The sequence below is a fragment of the Schistocerca nitens genome, chromosome 9, assembly GCF_023898315.1.
Source record: "Schistocerca nitens isolate TAMUIC-IGC-003100 chromosome 9, iqSchNite1.1, whole genome shotgun sequence".
Lineage (NCBI taxonomy): Eukaryota > Metazoa > Arthropoda > Insecta > Orthoptera > Acrididae > Schistocerca > Schistocerca nitens.
In genome coordinates, this window is record NC_064622.1 from 478,218,431 (window position 1) to 478,226,907 (window position 8,477).

Consider the following 8,477-nt stretch of genomic DNA (forward strand, 5'->3'; position numbering starts at 1 on the left):
GGATACCCGCAAGTGGCTGAAACAACCATTGGTTGCTGGTCGTCCATCCCTGAGAGTGACCCAGGGAAGTGCTCCCAGCCAGAACCACCGAAGGTACTGCGCGAGAAACAGAAGAAGAAAAATGTTCACAAGAATCCCGACATTGCGGTGGCACTCATCCCACCACTTCCTACAAGCTCAGCGTCTGAGGATGAGGTCGAGATTCTGGTGTCTGCTGAAGACTCGCACAGGTACTGAATCGGTGGCAGCAAGTGACCCAACGGCGTAAACTAGCTCACCAGTTCCTTCACGCCTTTCTCAGCCATGGACAATACCATCCTCCATTGGAACTGCAGCGGTTTCTTTCAACATCTAGTTGAGCTCCGACAACTTCCCAGCCTTCACCCTTCCTCTGTATTGCTCTACAAGAAACTTGGTTTCCAGCAATGCAAACCGCCACGCTCCGTACCCCCCCTGCAGGTTCGGGGGTAAGAATAGGTCCGCGGTATTCCTGCCTGTTGTAAGAGGCGACTAAAAGGAGTCTCAACTGTTTAAGCCTTTAATGTGATGGTCCCCTACGGGGTTTGACCACTACCTTTCCAATTTTTCCGTTAGTGAGTACCATTTGCGGAAGGACGCCTTACATGGTGCATCTTAAATCCATCTTGCCCTAAGATCTGGCACACCTGATGATTTCATGGAGTTGGACTTACATCGAGCTTCCGGCCACATCCACTGCAGTGTGTTCCAGGTAGCATACATTCCCTCCATTGTGCACTTCCATCTTTGCCCTTGTGATGGACATGGATATTTCGACACCCAACATCCAGCATGGTAGCCAGTCCATTGTGGTGGGGTCGTCATGTACCCTCTTGGTGGTAGCCCCCTGACTACACAGGGATCGCACTGCTGATGCCTGAGCTGCGACCTCCCCATGTATGCCGAGGAGTAGATGCCTATCCCTTTGGGGCATCGGGACTCCCAGCAAAGGCCATCCTGCCAGGTGGTCTTTGCTGTGGCTGGGTGGCGACTGTGGGGAGAGCCCCTGGTTGGAGTGGGTGGCATCAGGGCGGATGACCCGCAATGAAGCGTGGTACATCATCCCTCGCTGGTAAGCCTCCACCAGCAGTATCTAAGCGATCGAGGTCTAACCTCAACGGCAAGAAATACAATCCAAGATCATTTCCCTCCCTGGCCACGCCATGGGAGGAACGCATGGCTAAAGACAGCAGTGGAGATTATTCACCCCGGTACCTTGTCTGTACGTGGGTTGATGATGAATCTTTTATGCCAACCAAGCCTCAGTTTTTTGTGGAGCATTTAGAGGACAAGTTCTGGGAGGTGGAGGGCTTGTCCAAAATGCGCTCTGGGTCGGTACTCATCAAGACAGCATCCTCTGCCCAGTCACGGAGGTTGCTCGCTTGTGACAAGATGGGGGACGTTTCAGTTAGCATCACGCCCCATAAGAGTCTCAACATGGTCCAGGGTATTATATTCCACAGGGATCTTCTTCTGCAGTCCGACGATGAACTACGCACCAACCTAGAACGACGAGGTGTTCATTTCGCCCTGCGCGTCCATCTGGGTCCGAGGGATAGTCAGATGGCCACCGGTGTCTTCGTCTTGGCCTTCGACGGTGATGTCTTAACCGAAAAGGTTAAGGTGATTGTTTACCATTGTGATGTGAAGCCATATATCCGTCCTCCGATGCTGTGTTTTAAATGCTGGAAGTTCGGGCACATGTCATCCCGCTGTACTTCTGGCATCACGTGTCGAGATTGTGGACGTCCATTGCATCCCAATACTCCATGTGCCCCGCCTCCTATCTGTGTTAACTGCGGAGAACACCATTTCCCCTGCTCGGTGGACTATAGGATATTCCAGAAAGGAAGGAGGGTAATGGAATATAAGATCCTGGACCGCCTGACCTACCCAGAGTCTAGGCGGAAATATGAGCGACTACATCCAGTGCCAATGCCATCAACTTATGCCGCTGCTGCAACACCGGTACGATCCTCTCCCGTGTCGCCATGTACTGTTGCCTCTCTGCTATGTCAGAATGCACCGGCCTCCTTGCTTGTGGGGGGAACTTCCCCCTCTGTTTCTCCTGCTCCATTTACGTCAGGAGCAACACCATCCCAACCATCGGGGACATTAGGTCCCCCTTCCCAGCCGGAGAAGCGCGAGACTTCTTCGGCTACTCTCGCCAGGAAGGGGTCCCTTGGGGCCCTCCCATCCCAGGCTTTGCCCAATGCCAAAGCGGACACCTGCAAATTTTTGAAGCAACCACCGGTCACTGGTAATAGGGTCTCATGGCTGTCGTCCGTCCCTGAGACTGACCCAGTGGGGCCCTCCCAGCCAGACCCACCAAAGGCACAGCGTGCTAAGCAGTCGAAGAAAAAGGCTCCCAAACATCCTGACATTGCGGTTGGACCTGTCCCACTGCAACCTTCCAACTCTGCGTCTGAGGATGAGGTGGAGATTCTGGCGTCCGCTGAGGACCTCGATCCCTCTGGTCCCTCAGACACCATGGATAGCACTAGCACAGGTGCTCAATCGGAGGCAGCAGGTGACCCAGCGGCGTAATCTGCCTTCCCAGGCCCGTCACGCCTTTCTCAGACATGGACAATACTATACTCCAGTGGAACTGCAGCGGTTTCTTCCATCATCTAGCTGAGCTCCGACAACTTATCAGCCTTCACCCTTTCTCCTGCATTGCTCTTCAGGAAACTTGGTTTCCAGCAATGCGTACCTCCACCCTCCGTGGCTATCAGGGTTATTATAAGAACCGAACAGCTTATGAAAGGGTGTCTGGTGGTGTCTGCCTCTATGTCCTTAACTCTCTTCACAGCGAGTCTGTCCCTCTACAAACAGCTTTAGAGGATGTCGCTGTTCGGCTGTGGACGCCACATGCTGTTACCGTCTGCAGTCTTTACATTCCACCCGATGGTGATGTCGCGCAGCATGTCCTGGCTGCGCTGATAGCCCAATTGCCGCCACCTTTCTTGTTACTGGGCGACTTCTATGCTCATGAACCCCTTTGGGGTGGATCAGTGGCAACAAGTCGAGGCGCCACCATTGCGCATTTATTGGCGCAGCTCGATCTTTCGCTTTTCAATGTTGGTTCCTTCACACACTTCAGTGTGGTGCATGGCACGTACTCCACCATCGACCTATCGATCTGCAGCCCTAGCCTCTTCCCATTAGTCCAATGGAGAGTGCATAACGACCTGTGTGGTAGTGACCACTTTCCGATCTTTCTGTCACTGCCACAGTGTCAGTCTTCTGGGCGCCCTTGCAGGTAGGCTATGAATAAGGGTGACTGGGACTTGTTCTCCTCCACTGCTGCTATTGAGCCTTTCTCTAATGATGACATTGATGTGGTGGTTCACTTGGTCACCACCTGCATCGTTACTGCCGCAGAAACTGCCATTCCCCGTTCTTCTGGGTCCCTTCGGCGGCGGACTGTGCCTTGGTGGTCGCCTGAGATCGCTGAAGCGATTAAAGATCGCTGGCGGGCGCTCCAGCGTCACAAGAACCCTTTAGAGGTGGACAGCTACCGTCCCATTAGCCTCACCACCGCTCTTTGCAAGTTGCTTGAACGGTTGGTGAGCCGGCGCTTGAATTGGGTACTGGAGTCTCGGGGCCTTCTGGCTCCGTCTCAGGGTGTGTTCCATGAAGGCCGCTCTGCCACCGACAATCTGGTGAGCCGGGAGTCGGCCGTCCGTACTGCCTTTGCCCGCCGTCAGCACCTGGTCGCTGTCTTTTTCGACATGCGGAAGGCGTACGATACGTCATGGCGTCATTACATCCTTTCTACGCTTCTTGGATGGGGCCTTCGGGGCCCTCTGCCGATCTTTATCCGCAATTTTCTGTCGTATCGTACCTTCCGCATGCAAGTCGCAGCCTCATATAGTTCCTCCCACGTCCAGGAGAACGGTGTGCCACAGGGTTCTGTTTTAAGTGTCTGCCTGTTTCTAATAGCCATTAACGGGCTCGCTGCGGCCGCGGGAAATTCTGTCTCCGCTTCCCTGTATGCTGACGACTTCTGCCTTTACTACAGCTCAATTGGCATTGCAGCTGCTGAACGTCAGTTACAGGGTGCAATCCGCAAAGCGCAGTCTTGGGCTATAGCGCATAGTTTTCAGTTTTCGGCTGCGATGACCCGCGTTATACAATTCTGCCGGCGCCGAATGGTCCATCCTGAGCCGCGGCTTTCTCTTGACAACGAACTTCTTGCTGTGGTGGGGACCCACAGGTTTTTGGGTGTAGTTTTTGATGCCCAGTTGACTTGGCTGCCTCATATTCGGCAGCTCAAACAGGCGTGTTGGCGGCATCTCAATGCTCTGAGATGCTTGAGCCACACCAGCTGGGGCGTCGACCGATCTACCCTGTTGCGGCTCTACCAGGTGTTAACCCAGTCCCGCCTGGATTATGGGAGCCTGGCTTATGGCTCAGCATCCCCATCTGCATTGCGGGTGCTGGACCCAATCCTCCACAGCGGGATACGACTGGCCAATGGTGCCTTCTGGACAAGCCCTGTGGACAGCGTACTTGTGGAGGCTGGTGTCCCTCCATTGCGATTGAGGCGCCAACATTTACTGGCCGCTTTTGCTGCCCATGTTTTTAGCTTGCCCGGGCATCCAAATTATCGTGTCCTGTTCCCACATTCATCTGCCAGAACGTCGGCCCCGGTCGGGTTGTCCGACCGCCGTACGCGTCAAAGAGCTTCTTTCCGGGCTTGGATTTTTCTCTGTTCCACCTCCTTTCCGGGCACCTCTGTGTACACCCCAGTGGTGTGTGCCTCGCCCTTGCCTTCGGCTCGAATTGGCACAGGGCCCGAAGGACTCAGTCCCTCCGGAGGCCTTCCGACGCCGCTTTTATTCCATCCTGGCCACGTATCAGGGCTCTGGCGTTGTTTACACTGACAGCTCGATGGTTGCTGGTCGTGTCGGTTATGCTCTGACTCTAGGGGACCACTATGAACAACATTCATTGCCAGCTACCTGCGGCGTTTTTACTGCTGAGCTGGTCGCTATCTTTCGTGCCATAGAGTATATCCGCTCCTGCTCAGGTGAGTCCTTCGTCATCTGTAGCGATTCCCTGAGCCGTTTACGAGCTCTCGACCATGTTTCCCTCGTTCTCGTCTGGTGATGGCTATCCATGAGTCCCTGCATACTCTTGCCCGTTGCGGCCGTTCTGCGATCTTTGTGTGGACCCCCGGTCATGTCGGTATCCCGGGCAATGAACATGTTGACCGTCTGGCCAAACAGGACACCAGTGAACCCATCCTGGACATTGGCCTCCCGGAGACTGATTTGCAGGCAGTCTTCCGCCGTGAAGTTCTCTCGCTTTGGGACACTGAATGGCGCAATCTGCCCACGCCAAAGAAACTCCGTTCTCTCATGGCGACGACGCGTGTGTGGCAGTCATCCATGCGAGCCACTCGCAGAGATTCAATTGTTCTTTGTCGGCTCCGCATTGGCCACACCCGACTGTCTCACAGTTATTTATTGCGTCGTGAGGACCCGCCTCTCTGTCGCTGCGGGGCGGTTTTGACGGTGGTGCACATTTTATTAATTTGTCCGCTTTTAGCTGTGCTCAGGCAGACGATCGCACTGCCTGACACGCTCCCTGCCCTTTTCTGATGACCCTGCTATGGCTGGCTTAGTTTTACGTTTTATTCGGGCAGGGGGTTTTTATCATTTAATCTTAGTGTTTGTGTTTTATTTTATTGTTTTGTGTTGATTCTGGCCTTTGGCCTACCGTTTTAAACTCAGTTTTTAATGTGTTCTCGGTGGTTGGCTTTTCCTTTTTTTTTGTTCCAATGGTTGGCCAACCACTGTCACACTCTGTGTGATGTTAGTTCGTCTTGTCTGGTCTTTATCTACGTTTCTCTTGTTCTGTGTCGTCTGTGCTCTATTCTGTTCATCGTTTTTATTCTCTGTGGGTGTTTTTAGGATTTGGAAAAAGGGACCGATGACCGTACCAGTCTGGTCCCTTTAATCCCCCAAACCAACCAACCAAATGTCATGCAGAGCATTTGAAGTTGGTCATTGTAAATCGAAACTGGCTGTAAAAGGCTAGCGCATTAAATGAAATCCCTTTCTAATTGGTAGCATATTCTACACATTACAAAAGAACAGTCACAGAGCTATGTTAATCCATTATGGATAAAACTCACTCAGTTATGTAATAGCTACGTTCACGTAATTCAGAGAGAAACATAGGTCTGCCAATACAGGAGTCTCATTTGGGGAGTCCTACAGGCAAGTCAGACTGCACAAGGCGTCACCACTGCCAGTCAACTGCGAGCAGAGGCTTTTCTGGTACCAGGCAATATCCTTTCGCCAGATCCATGCCATCGGCGTCAGTATCTGACTGTTGTCCTCATCCTTAGCCGCCACTGGAGAGAAGAAGTGATTGTGTCGAAAACAAACAAAACTTTATATAAAGTCACTCACTGTCTCAGTAAGTAGAACTTCATTTTTTCCCACAAATTTCTGCAATTATAGATCCTCCAAGCAAGACAGCCCGGTCGCTCAGCTTGTTAACACCAGTGACTCCAGCGGTTAGCTCCCTCGATGCCCCTGCACTCCGTCCACCTGTGGCCGCCACCTGCTGAGCAGAGTGAAACAATGACTATTCCTTTTTGGTTGATGGCACATCTATGTCCCACTAAACTAGTAAGCGCTGGCATAACTATAGCTCATATGTGTCCAGTATTAGCATGTATCGAGGTGCTTTCCAAGCGCGGAGAAAAATACCATGGACTCTGAGGTAGATATATAGAAGGCTGTAAGCGATCAAGTAGGTCGGCGAGTGTTTATAGTGTGAACGTTTCACGAAAATCAGATCACCTCTTCTCCATTGCTACAATGTCTGAAGTAACTAACTGTGTTTTTTATACGTCATAGATATTGGTTCGAAACAGTACTGCTCACCTCAGTACTTCTTATCAGATGCAAATAATTTGTATGTAGGGAGATATATATGGCCCACAAAACTTCTTAGAATGCAGAAAACTTTGGTGTGTGATAGGTCAAAGTCATCTTTAAACTACCAAAGACTTCAGCAGTTTGGTTCCTTACGAATTCACACAATCTTGAAATGTTATGTTGAAAACTTCTGTGTGATGTTTCAAGTTTTTCATTGTGAGGAGACTAAATTTGTTTGTTTCCATAATCGCCATCCTGATAAAATTATTCTAAAATTATAAATTTAACTCTCCAAAATCCTGAGTGCAAATGAAAACATAGATCTAGTTAGTTTGGGCGTCACATGTGTCCAATTTCACTGACATTCAAAATCGACCAGCTTAAATATTTTAGTGGGGAAAGGGTATTATTTATCAAAAAGGAAGACAGGTTTTGAACTTTTATTTTTCAGAGAAATAGCTAAATAAAGTTTAACGTGAAAGGGTTAAAAACTCAATATGATACTTTAAGTCTTTGTATGCTTTGATGCGATAATGGCAGTGCTGACAGTAGGAAATTAGGAAGTATACTGTTCTAAATCTTGCCACGAGTCTCGCATCTCATCGACCGCTACCAGACAAAGCGTGTCCTTCAGATGAATATCGTCAGGACTTGGGTGGCTTGACTTTTCTCTTCAATGTTTGCAACGACACAACGATGAGACAGAAAGTCTATTGCTCAGCACACAGACAGGCTAACTGTCGCTTTCGCGGTGAGCAGCACAAGGGTACTGAAAATGATTCCCTTATGGAAGGGTGTGAGAGAACTTTAACAAGCAATGTGCATCCGGTATTTGGCTCCATTCTTCACGGCGATGAGTCATGTTGATGTGTTTCTCAATTTCTTTGACGCAGGGAGTGTGGAGCTCACAGGGCACAAGTATCTTAAAGTGACACAAGTCGCGTACATCCATCTCATCCCCCCCTGCGGGTTCGGGGGTTAGAATAGGCCCGTGGTATTCCTGCCTGTCGTAAGAGGCGACTAAAAGGAGTCTCAAATGTTTCGGCCTTCTGTGATGGTCCCCTCTCGGGTTTGACCCCCATCTTTCTAAATTATTCCGAAGAGCGAGCCAATTGGGGAAGGGAGCCTTACTTGGTGCCTTGTGTCCATGTTGTGTTCAGAACTTTCGCCATCTTCTTCGTCGTTGCATTGCAGTCCTGCCCGCTCTCCATCGCTTGGGCATGGCTACGCTCTTGCGTACCCTTTCTGCCAAACACTGTGCAGGGCCCTTTTCTGCACTGACGGCGACCATGGACCACATGTCACCTAACATCCAGCACAGTAGCCAGTCCGTTGTGGTGGGGCCGCCATGTACCCTCTTGGTTGTAGCCCCCTGACAACACAGGGATCGCTCTACTGATGCCTGCGCCGTTAACTCCCCACGTATGCCTAGGAGTAGATGCCCATCTCCTTGGGGCATCAGGACTCCCAGCAATGGCCGTCCTGCCAGATGGCTATTGCTGCGGCTGGGTGGCGCCCGTGGGGAGGGCCCTTGGTCGGAGTAGGTGGCATCAGGGCGGA